General features: G+C 40.0%; 1 non-coding gene across 1 annotated transcript; it reads right to left on the reverse strand.

Moving 5' to 3' along the window:
• Positions 1 to 12,417: 12,417 nt before the first annotated feature.
• On the reverse strand, positions 12,418 to 12,524 carry LOC145629702 (small nucleolar RNA R71). Its single transcript, XR_014111857.1, has one exon. It is a non-coding gene; the product is annotated as a small nucleolar RNA R71 (small nucleolar RNA).
• Between the last annotated feature and the right edge of the window lie 307 nt (positions 12,525 to 12,831).

Raw genomic sequence — 12,831 nt, forward strand, 5'->3', positions numbered from 1 at the left:
GTGATTCGTTCGTTTCTTCACCAAATTGAGTCAAACAAGTCTCAAATTACGCCCAAGGCAATATATAAACATAATCAAGCGATTTCATGGCATGAAATTTGACAAAAAAAGTGAATTAAGCAATTAAAGTTTCGAATTTTCAAGAAATTCGTGAACAAACATGTGCAAAATTCATCAAAACCGGAGTGAGTTTAGAGAAAACTTACATAGATTGGGAAAATGGATGAAATAAGCTTTGATTTGCAACAAATTTGAGCGAATTTGGTTGAGAAACGAGCAAGAACAAGTGAATTGAGTTTCACCGGCGATTTTTGACCAAAAATGAGCAGCAGCAGCGAAAGTGACGAAGAAAGGGATATATACGGAAATCCCGAATTTAGCGCCAAGCGACAGGCTTTGGCGCCAGACGATAAGGTTTAGCGCCTCGCGCTAGAGCCAAATATGTGGCGCCAGCAGAATTTCAGCGGCGACAGAATGTTCAGCCACTCAGTGCGGTTATTAAGACCCCTTACAACATTTTGGGTTCCTTGGTACGCTAGTTATCCCCTCTAAGCAATGTGACATGATTTAGTAATCGGCTTGATTACAATTTCATAAAGTGGTCGACCTGATGAATGATCGTCTCACTTAGCTTAAAGCGCTAAGCATTGGCCCATTAAAAGCACCGACACAATGGTTTGTACAGCAAAGGCACCGACATACCGGTTCACAATTTAGAAGGCACCGACATACAGGTTCAAAAGCAGCAAAAGCGCCGATGTACTGGCATAGCGGAAACAAAGTTCAAGCGAGCTTTAAAAGATTGACAAGCGTTGGTCTTCGGTAATTTTCCTCGGAATATTACCGCAACAAATGAGGATATCATCAGGCGAGGATATCTTCGGCAGCGTTACGTAGCTTGCGGAGAGTTGTCACAAACAACTGGAGGTGACTTTTAAGCGAAATTATCTTCGATCGTGTTCCCTGGCTTGCGGAAGATGGTCACTAAGCGCTAGAAGGTGGTTTCAAGCGAAGCAATCTTTGATGGGATTCTCTAGCTTTTAGAAGTCTATCATGGCAGAATTGGAGGCAGCGACAAGCGTAGCAATCTTCAAGAAGCATTCTCTAGCTTGCAGGAGGTCGTCAAAATAAACAGCGGGATGGCATTCCCTGGCATGCCGATGGTTATCAAATACAACAAATGCTGCAACAAATCAGTTACTTTCAGAGACGTGTGCTCGACGGTGCAAGATACGCGTTTCTTAACTCTTTTATCTATTTAACTAACGCTAGTTTACAGGTATCGGCGTTACAAGAGTGATTTAGGATCGCAAAACGTTCTAAATCATTCTCCGTCCCTATCGAAACTTTGACTTTTGTTTTCAAAACTTGCGTTTCTCTAAACTTAGTCAAAGTGAGGGCTTCTGTAGACACCCACTTGCGTCTCCCCAAAACCAAACCTAGTGATGATTACCTTTCGCGCCGAATCATAATCGAATGAAGTGAAAGTCTGGAAAGTCTAGTGTTGTGGATAGTTTTAATTTCTTTTCTCTTCTCTTTGTTTTTTTTAGACATATTTTAAGAAAACAGCCAATCCAATTTGGTTTGGTCCATAGAAAGGGTCCAATAATGGTGTAATTGGATGGGGATTGAAAATACCTTTCCAACGATATATTATAAGCCCAATTCCGATGAATAATGAGGAAGTTATGGACAAATTACTAAACTGGGCTGGGTTTGATACTTATATGCGGCCCAATGATTTAGAGGAGGGTCTAATATGAATTTATCATTCCTAATGCAATTATAATTGATTTTAATCTTCGAGATTCTTCTATAAGGTTTTTTTCATTTCTAATTCAGTTAGCATTGAAAAATTGACTTTGGTTGACTTTTTGGAGTTTTAATCAGAATAAAAGAGTGGTTTTAAGGAATACGATTTTGCCTTTTTGTACGGCTAAATTTTATCAGATTTAAGAAAACGCGTGAAAATAATTGTTAGAGCCTGACGATAGGGATTATTGACCGGCGCTAATGCTTGGCGCCTGACGCTAACCTGTTTTATCCTCGTCGAAACTTTCATTTGTTTTGCTATCCGTTTAGCTAATTTTCTCTATAAATAGCCTCCTAAAAACCTCCGTTTTGAATCATCAACTCTCTAGTTTTCTAATTCTCTTCTCTCTTTAAGCTAAAGCTTATTCTCTCTCTCTTTTTCTAACCCAACCCTTTTGCATACAAAATTCTGCATTCACAAGACCAAGAAGCACCTAGCATTGTTCGAAGTTGCCTTCGCCCTAGACGTGAAAGGTTTGATATTTCTGAGGGTTTGGTCCTAAATCTATATTTCAATTATTTCATTTAATTCTTTGTTTTATTATTTTCCTTGAAGTTACTAACGTGTGTATTTTGTTATTAGAAAGAGATACGAAGCATCCTAGTAAGTGCATTAATTGATTTATTGTTATTTATGATTTAGAAATCATGTCTAGATGTTATTATGATTCATAGTGCCATGTTAGGAAGCTTGATGTTTTGAATGACAACAATGATTACTAGTATATCATGTTTAGGGTAACAACTATAATTTCTACTATCAAATAGGACAATTATGATTATTACGATGCTTCCTATTTTCTTTCTATTATTCATGTTAATATCATGTTAAGTCTAAATATTTGATCTTTATTGTTTAGTGACATGCTAGGGTTTGTTATTAATCTTATTAGTATCATGCCTAGGATCTTATTATTATTATTATGCTTTGATATGATTAAGATTATAGTTATTTTTATGATTATCATAATTGATGATTAGTATTATGTTGCTTGATATATATTTATTGTTATTGCTTGATTACACCTTTTTTGCATGTTTAAAGGGAATTTTTACTTGTAATCACGCTTAACAAGATAACCAATAATCATGTTTAGGGTTAATATGATTATAGTTCAAGTGATCGCCAATAATAGATTTATTTGGGCATTAATATTCAACCATCATAGATAAACAGGTTTAGGGTTAACCTATATATTGATTGCATGTTAGTTAGAAAGCGCACATGAATACGATAAGAATAAAGTAGAGGCTTATTATTAGGGCAGGTTCAATCTCTTTTAGGTTGAATTTGTACCTTTATCCCCAAACTACAAGTCATGGTTCCAGAACTATTGGAGTTTACGATCTCCTGGATCGTTAAGGGGTGTAACCTTCACCTCGTGAACGGTTTACAAGTTCCCAAAACTTGTTGGCGACTCTTTTGCTATGTCTTCTTTCCCTTTGGATGCCACCATACTTTAGTGTATGATCACAGTGGGGTTCAAGCTAAGGGTAATGCTTGAAATATTCCCTACAGTCCCTCTACTGAAAATAGGGAAGTTGTCTTTGTCATTTACAAGGCCTCTCGAAGAGCAAGACTGGGAAAATGCATGGCTCTATTTTGATGGATTTTAGATCTTCTGTTTATTTATAGTCGGACATGGTTATCGAGAAACACTTCTAAACGTAATAAGGATGGCGAATAAATCCTACCTTATAGTTCATGAAGAGACATTAAGCAACATAGTAGAAAAATCTATACACAAAAAGCACACTTGTCCGGAAGGACAAGTGGGAGATTGATAGGAATGGTGTCCTTCGAACAAGTGTATTATTATTCCGATAGAGGGTTTGAAATTATTCGAATGCCAATTAATTATTCAGTGAGGTTAAGTGATCGGAATGTTTAGGTGGAGGCCGCTTCCAATTAGTAATATTAATGAGTAATTAATGATACGGGTTAATCTTGACTAAACCCTTCAGGTCACACCCAAGCAACTAATGAACTGACACGACGAATTAATTTGGAAGGAATTAATGAGTCGCTTGAGTAATTGATATTTAAACATCGAAAATTTGAGCTTGGAGCTTCAAAAACCGAGCGTCGGAAGTCAAGTCGAAAATAAAATCACGAGACGGTTAAATCACTAATTAATCAACAATTTACCGAAATACCCCTAGGATAGGAATGGCCCAGGAAAACCGAAGCCTATAGGCATTTGGTAAAGCCGAGGAGGCTACCAAACGCACCAAACTGAGCCTAGGCTGGCTGGTGGATGCTAGCGCACTAAGGCTAGCATGGTGCTAACCGTGTCAGCCGGCCCAAGACACCACCCGCAGGCCAAGGCCACGAATAGTTAGGCCATGGCAGCTGCCTAACTAGCTTCCTTGGTGCCTAATTTGAGGTGCCACGTGGAAGCCACCCATTGGTGGTTTATGTCTGTAGGTGGCCTGCTCTTAAGGAGGTGCTTGGGGATTAAGTCTTGTCCCCTACCCTCTTTCTGGTCTTTACCTATCTCTTCTCCTAAATGTGCCACTTGTTGATTAATTATTTTTTATATTTAATTTTATTTTTGATTTAAAAATAATGAAAGAATATTGATTTTACCAACTCTCCCACATGATGGGAGAGGGGATTTCACTCTTAGTTTTCCTTATAAATACCCAAGTTGGGGTATGGGAAAAATCACTTGAGTAAGGTGTTAGAAAAGGCATCTCTATTGAAAAAACCTTTAAACACATATAATTACTCGAGTATTAGGTTGGGCTTAGCTATCCTCTAAGCATTGGACCTTGTCAGGGTCGAGTTTCGAGTGGATACCATTGCAGGTTTCGCCGTGCGAGACTAAAGGCTTTCTCAAGTGCGAGCTCGAGGTTACAAGTAAAGTGTCAAAGGTAATTAATCTTTCCTTAATTCTTGTTAATTAAGTAAATATGTATTTTGATTATATTAATTGTGAGTGTGATCTTGGCACTTGTTTTCTTCCGCGATGAGTTAGACTCGTCAAAACCCAACAAGAGCATGATGGGAATGAGTGCCAAGAGTTATTTATTATGCTTTCCTAGGTTAATGATTTTGTTGTTTTTATGGACTAACCTTGATTTGTTTATTTTAAGTTGGATTTTAAAAAGGTCCATGTTTGGATTGGTTCCGTAAGGAATATTTCAAGCATCCCAAACTTTAGACCAACTGTGATCATGCATTGAAGCAAGGTGGCATCTAAAGGAAAGGAAGCTAGAGTTAAAGTGTCACCAAAAAAATTTTAGGAACTTGTAAATTGTCCACAAGGTGAAGGTTACACCCATTCACAGTCACGAAGATCGCTAACTCCATAGTGGTCTTGGACCATGACTGGATATTCGGGGATGAAGGTACAAATCAAGCCTAAAAGAGATTGAATCTACTCTAAATAGGCCTCTACTTTGTTCTTCTCTTATTCATGTGCGTTTTCCAATAAACGTACAATTAATATATTAATCTTAAACCTGTTTAATCTATGTTGGTTGATTATTAGTGCACAAATAAATAACTAGCGATCACTTGAATTAAAATCATATATTAACCTAATTAAAATTATTAATTATCTTATTAAGCGTGATTTATAATACAACAATCATCATCATAACAATCTCATCAAAGCGTAATAATATTAGCAAGATCCTAGGGATGATACTAACAAGATTAATAACAAATTCTAGCATACATTTCTAGAAACATACATTGCTAGACTTAATGATTTTGATTATTACGCAACCTAACTTATTTAAAAACTAATAAGAGCTTGATTGTTTGAGTGTGTGATCGGCAGCAATGACTTGTGAAGATATTATTTTAGGGTTTTTTGGTGTCCCTTGGGAGAGTTACAGCTCAAGAATTGATTCCACCAGGTTGCCCGTACCTGTAAAGCAAACGGACTGCCAGATGGTCGGTGGTCCGCCTCCGAAGATTAAGTTAGTAAGGTATTCGGAGTAAAACGTGCAGAAAAAAAGTTATCTTCTTGGATTCCAAGCTCAGGTGTTGTTTGTTTGTTGAGAATGACAGCTCTGTAATCAATGTTGATGTGGCATCCCGTAATAAATGAGGGAGCTGTCCCTATTTATAGGGTCTTTTAAGGAAGTGTGCCCTCCCTAGGGTTTGATGACCTACGGATTAGGGCACGCCGTTTTACGGCGCCTCAAAGTTTGCGCCTTTGACGCCGCCATTTCAGAAGTAATATTTGAGTGACACATGCCGCAAATCCTGAGACGCCATTTGGGCGTCTCATAGGGCGACACGTGTCGCTCTCTTATTGATCTACATGGGATCATTAAATACCACAAATTGGAAGTTGTATCTGCCTGATACGTGTCACAATCTGGAAGATCCAAGGTGGCGCCCATTCCAGTGACACATGTTAGACTCTAGTTGGGCCACTTGGCCGGGGTATAAAATACCCAAAACATTTGCCCCTCATAGGGGTCACGTGCTAGGCACTTGACGCCTGTGACAAGTGTCAGGCCATGAATGACCAAAAAGTTTACTTTTACTATTAACTCTTGTTTAGGGTTTTCCCCTGGAATATTTTACTCCCCCTCTATAAATAGAAGGGTTGACCTCCCTTGCATTCACATTTGCGCGAATCTTAGGGAAAATCTTTGAATTTGACTTGCAAAGACTTTGACTTCTTTTGCATCCGACAGTCTCTCATCTTAGTTTGCCTGCTCAACCAGACGTCCCAGACCAACGCCTTTTGTTACCTTCTTCTAAGGTAACCGCCTGATCGCTTTTTTACTTATTTCTTTGCATTTTTCTTTATCAAAAATGGTTTCACAAACACACCCGGCACAACCTAGATTAGTGATCAACCGGTCACCGGGGATGGCTGAATCTAGAACTAGGAGTGTCGAATGCTCGTTCGAGAACATTCCTTTAAGTACATCTCCAAATTCGACTGTGTTTATGCCCCTGCAGGACACGATGGCTAGAAAAAAGTTTACGACAAGGAGATATAGGACAAGTGGTTCATTGTACCATTCGGACAGTGAGACTGTTTTTTCAGACGGCTCCATTAGGGCGCCTGTCTTTGAAATAAGTAGGGAACCCCCCTAGCACGGTTAGCACTCCAAGTGACTCATTCTTGGAGGAGTGCGACGAATAATGTGAGAACCCCGGGCCGAGTGGATCCGTGCCGGATGATGAGTTGGGGGAAGACATTGCTGGAACCAGCCGGTAGGCCCCCAGCTCCGAAGAGAACTCTGATGATGGCTCCGCGTCATCATCTTCCAACTGCGTCCCCCTTGACTCGGAAGAGGCGCAGTCGAATCTCAAAGCTACCAAAGAGTCCCTCTCTGTTGGAGAAAGGAGAGAGCTGGTAGGAGTCATTTGCTTCCAAGCGGCATGAACGTGCTCCTTATTTTTTGCACGTTGCTGAAGGTAGGCGGCTAACCATGAACGATGATTTTTGCCAAGTTTATTTTTACCCATGTCATTTGACATGGGTTAATTTTATCCGTGTCGGATGTTATAGACACGGTCAGCTTGCCTAAGATGGCCTGCTATGGTGACCAGTGCTTCGGCTGCTACGAGGCAGCCATCAGGCAAGACTACACTTCCCTCTCCATCTGGCCGTGGAGAGGATCTTGGACGGACACCGGCTGGGTATCTGGCAACTAGCCCCTAATTCTTAGGTTAACATTTTGGGCTACGTTACTGCCTGTTAGATGCTGGGGTGGAGCCCAGCTTCGAGGCGTTTGCTCGTATGCACTATTTAAGCAGGACTCCAAATTCAAGCGGGATTGGCTGGTTTACTTTGACCAGCTACTCCTGTTATATGATGACTATAGGAAAAGACAATGAGTGGAAGCCCATCTGCCAGTTCCTAGGCTAGCGCAGGAGATGATTTTTTATCGTGGCCTTTTTACTGTGGCCGTCCGAATGAACAACGCGAATGGGGTCAAGGAATTCACCCCCCGATGTTATATTCCCTGATTCAAGTGGCTCTCGAACAAGACGTACTTGGCCGCATGCGACCTTTGTATTGAGATGCCGAGAGGTAGCTGCCCGCTTGAATTTATTAGCTTTACTACCCACAATGTTTTTTTTTGTTTTATTGCTAACACTTTTTTGTTGTTTGTTGCAGACGTAGAAATGGCCAAGCTTCCCTCTCACAAGAAGCCGGCTATCTCTGCCGCTTTCTACAGCTCGAACCTCAAGCAAGCGGATGAGTAGCCGCCAAGCGACACTCTTAAGGTAACAAACTGTTCATTCTTTGAATTTTTTTTTTCAATGAATTACTTAATTGTATTTTGTCTCAAGGTGTCACACTATGAATTCTTTTTCAGGGTGGCTCATCAAAGTCAGCCCCGTCTTCTCAACTGGACCCCAAATTGCGCAAGCAGTCTACTGGCGACGTTTCATAGAATCGCAGGTAACCCGTTGCCACTAAGCCGAAGAAGGGAACGGTCACCTCTTCCCCTACTTAAACTCTAACAAAGCCGGACGCTCAACAACTAGCGTAGAATAGTTGCAAGGAGCCACTCACCACTACTAGTGGCACAACAAAAAATTGTAACTGTCTTCAAAAAATCTTAACTTAATTGTATTTGTATTGACAAATGCTCCTGTGAGGCTACCTATCCTTAGATGGCAAGGCGGATGCTCGCGACACTTTATCTTGAGGACAAGGCTGCCGTCAGAGGAGTCGTCACCCTTGACCTTGATGGCATACTAGCGCTTCTTTGCGAGGTAAGACTTCATCTTACGACTTGGTTGATATATTTGCCGAATGGTCTCTCATGGATTTCCTCGCTTTGGTCGACTGCAGGCTATTCAGCGAATGAGCGGTCTTAAAGGGCTACATAACGAGAAGACCTGGGCGGTAAAGTTAGCGAATGCTCGGGCTGACTCTACTCTGGACAATGTTGTATTCACACGCGTCAGCAAATCTGCAAAACCAGCTGAACTTGGACGCGGCAAAGCAGCGGGCGAAGGAGCTCGAGGAGCAAGTCAAGGGCCTCAAAGGGTGGCTGCATAACCAGGAGACCCAACTCTGGACCAAGTATAGGTCCTTGATGGAGGAGGAGAAACAGGCCTTGGTAAAAAAAATGATAGACAACAATGACGTTATCATGGGTGCGACCTAGGAAGCTGTGCAGCCATCTACCGATTATCAAACTTTGAAGGCCCTGTTTGATAAGGCAAATGACGAGTTCAATGCCGATTCCTCAGGGAAGCTCATGAGGCGGCCGAGAAGGAGGCGACTGCCAAGAATGTCTCCGAGGAGTCCAGCTCATCAGGCGGCTCGTCTTCTGGGGACGAGGAGGTTGATTAGGAGGAGAATGAGGAGTCTAAGGAGCATGCCCTGGAGGACAAGGCGGATGCCAATGCTGAGAAGCTCCCCTGATCTTTAAGCTTAATGTTTTTTCTTTCTGCGGCCGGATGGCCAATTATTCTTCTTTTCCGGCCTGTGTGCCGAGTATTTGATGTATCTTTTACCAACCAAGGGGTCGGGTTACTTGACAATTCCTGGACTTCCCAGTTAACATTTGCAGTCGTCATTTTTTACGGCTGCTGCTTTTATGAAACATCCAGTCGTTTGACCAGTTTTATTTATATTGGTGTTATGCTTTAAAAATTTTCAAAGCTTTCAAATTTCATGCATAGAATTTTGGCTACGTATTTTAACCTATATAGTATGCAAATGTTCTTGCCCCTGGCCGGATGTCGCTTAGTTTCAGTTGCATGGATTGATTGACTTAGAAATTTTTATACTTTAAAGAGTATGAATGATTTCTGAGTCAATCAATCACTATGGTGATTGCCCCAAAACAAGCGGCATACGCCTAAAAGAGTAGATGGTTCTATAAATGCAGCAGGCCAAATTCAACGAGTAATATGAAAAAATTGTGAAGTCTTTTAACTTAACATTTTAATTAAGAACAAAATTGGTCCGCATGTCCTGAAACAGTAGTTGTCATCCGTCTGTACTAGAACAGTCGGAAGACTAGGTGCTTTTTAGATTTTAAGTTAGATTAAATCAAACGACTACGAGCGCTGCCTTAGCGCATTTGGTAGAGCCGTTTGTTTTTTTCGTAGAGCAATGTGCCACCTAAGTAGGAGATGCTTTTACTCGATGAATTCGCCCAAATGGACGTCGCTGGTTGCCTGACTCATGTTGGAGCAGACAATCGTACTGATGTTGGAGTAGACGATAGTTTAAATAATATCCATCCACCGATTGGCCTTGTTTAAAGAATTAAATAGCCACTAAGTCATTCACTTAGCTTTAAATAGAAGATAATTACCTACTAAGTTGAATACTTAGTTTATCATCCGGTCATTGGCCTCTCGTCTCTTGGACATTAGTTTAGCTATTAAGTTATTAATTGAGCTTAAGGATAAGTTTAGGTAGACTATTTTGGTACGGTCGGGTCCTTTCTTGGGCGTCTGCTGTTGGGGCAGACGGTCCCTAAATTATATTAAGTTTAAGAGTGTGCTTAGCCATCTGTATATTGTGCAGGCGGTAGCTCGCAAAATCTCGACATTGGTTGTCCGCACGTTGCGCAGATGATGTGTAATTTGTATAGTATTTTACCCCTGTCCCTTGGTCATAATTAGTAGTGTTTTTGGCTCTTTAGAGTAACTTTTATTATTAATTGATGTTTTCTAGTGTTTTTGTAGTTTTTCTTGATATTTGTAGGAAATTTAACTTTTAGAGCATTTTCCTGGGTTTTCATGGAGCAACTACAGACATTGAAGGAGCACGACTGTTTTTGAAGCCCAAGACCGGTTAGAGTCATCAAGCCGGTGATTAAGGGCTCGGTATATGTGATACCGGGGCATTTCTACCAAGTATTCAAGACCCGAAGAGGAAATCCGGATTGGGCCGAATAATCAAAGCCCAATCGAAGTCCAAGTCTCGAAGTGGTATCGGGCCCGATCGGGCAAGCATACGCTCGATCGGGCGAGCGCACATCTATGTGCTGCTAGCAAGGCGAGCCCGATCGGGCGCGGCTGCTTCGAAGAGGATGCGAAGAAAAAGGCGAGCCCGATCGGACGCGTGTTTTTGGAGCAGCTTCTTCGCCGAATTCTTAGTTTCTAATTAGGAGTGTTTTTAGAGTTTGTTAAAGTAGTTTGAGTACTATGTTTTTTATTTACTTCTTTTGTTAGACTTTCTCTCTCTACTTAGATTATTTCTCTCTTTAGATTTCTCTCAACCTTTACTCTTGTTCTTGACTCAACTTTGTAGTTTCAACGATTTTGGTAACGATTTCTTCTTTATTAATTTCAGCAATTTTATTTCTTTATTCTCTTATTACTTGTTTCATTGCTTTATTTAGTTTAGATTTAATTATATGTGAGTAGTTTTTTTTTCTAGGGTTTATAAAGATCCAATAAATAATATGAAGGGGTAATTTATGATTGTTGATTGTCAATGCTTAATTATTTTCCTATTGATTGATTTAATGCTACGCAATTAGATTAGGCCTTGTTGAATTGTATGAGTTTAGCAATATTGATTCGAGATTTGAGAGAAGAGAATTGATGTTTAGGCTTAGTTTTAATAGGCGGACTAATTTATAAATGGTTAAGTCGAGATGAGATTTAATAGCGGGAATTTCCTCTGTGATTGTAATACGCAACGAAAGCCCTCTATGATCTTATTAATTGATGCATTGATGATTGATTGTTATGTTTTACCCTGGAATATTGTTTATTGGTGAACCTATGCCCTAGGCTTATATTTCATTGGTTTCCTTCCTACTTTTATTCCATCCCACTTTTACTCTTAGTAGTTTACTTACCTTTTATAATAACAATTTGGTTACTTGATAATTTAGATTATTTGGTTAATTAGGAATTAATTAACTCGTTTCCCTGTTGTTCGACCCTTCTTACCTATCTACATAGTTAGTGGATTTAGGTATTTTTTTTATTGGGTGATTACGACTTGAGCCTTTCAAAATTTGGCGTCGTTGCTGGGAAAACGGTTTTATTTTTATTTTCTGATTATTTTTGTAGTCTAGATTATCCCCTCTTGTCTCAGAAAACGTTAGTTCTTTGAGGCAATTCTCATTTTTGTCTTTAGTTCTTTGTTTATGCCCAGGTGTTCTAGATCAGGTTACATTCCATTCGATCCTGAGATCGAGCGCTCGTTCCATAGACAAAAGAATCTCTACAAACAAATCCTGTCGGGCTCTGAGGAAGACAATAATCGAAGAGACCCTCCAACTAATTCCAGTAACTTAGAAATTCCTTCAGATCCTGAATTAGAGATGGTTGTGCCTTAGAAGCTCAGTGATTACTCGCAGCCAAAGCTTACAGATTTTCCACACCTTACTCCCACTCCGGCCCTTGATGGAGTGAAACCCCAATTTATCACAATGAAAAAGAGGAAGCAATTCAGTGGGGCTAAGGGTAAAGATCATAATCTTCACATTGCAAATTTCTGCTTGTATTGCAACAGAATTAGACAACCTAGGGTCACGCAAGACTAAATCAGGGAGATTCTTTTTCACTTTTTATTATGTGGAAAAGCTAAATTATGGTTTAATGGTTTAAATAGAACTCCACTTGGTATTACTTACTGGGAAACTCTTGCATTGAATTTTTATAATAAATATTACCCTATAGAGAAAATATATGTACTAAGGAGTGCTATTAAGAACTTTGCCCAAGAGGCCGATGAAACTCTATGCGAGGCTTGGGAGAGGTTCAAGGATCTACAAAGAGAATGCCCCCATAATAATCTGGCACAATGGCAATTAATCCAAGCCTTTTACAATAGACTTGGAAATTCATCTAGACCAGTTCTAAATTCTGCACCTAGTGGGAGATTCATGAATCCTAATGTGGAAGATGCAGGACAGGTTATCAAAGATATGGAAATACACAATTCCCAATACGGGAATCCGAGAGGGTTTGTTAACAAAGTAAAGCATAATGTCGATTATGTATCCTTTTTGCTAGCTCAGTTAACATCTATTTGTTATAAACTAGATAGTCTTACTATTGCTCCTAACTCTGTAGCTAATGTTTCTGTTGTTACTAACAATGCA

Source organism: Chenopodium album, chromosome 4 (assembly GCF_948465745.1).
Source record: "Chenopodium album chromosome 4, dcCheAlbu1.1, whole genome shotgun sequence".
Lineage (NCBI taxonomy): Eukaryota > Viridiplantae > Streptophyta > Magnoliopsida > Caryophyllales > Amaranthaceae > Chenopodium > Chenopodium album.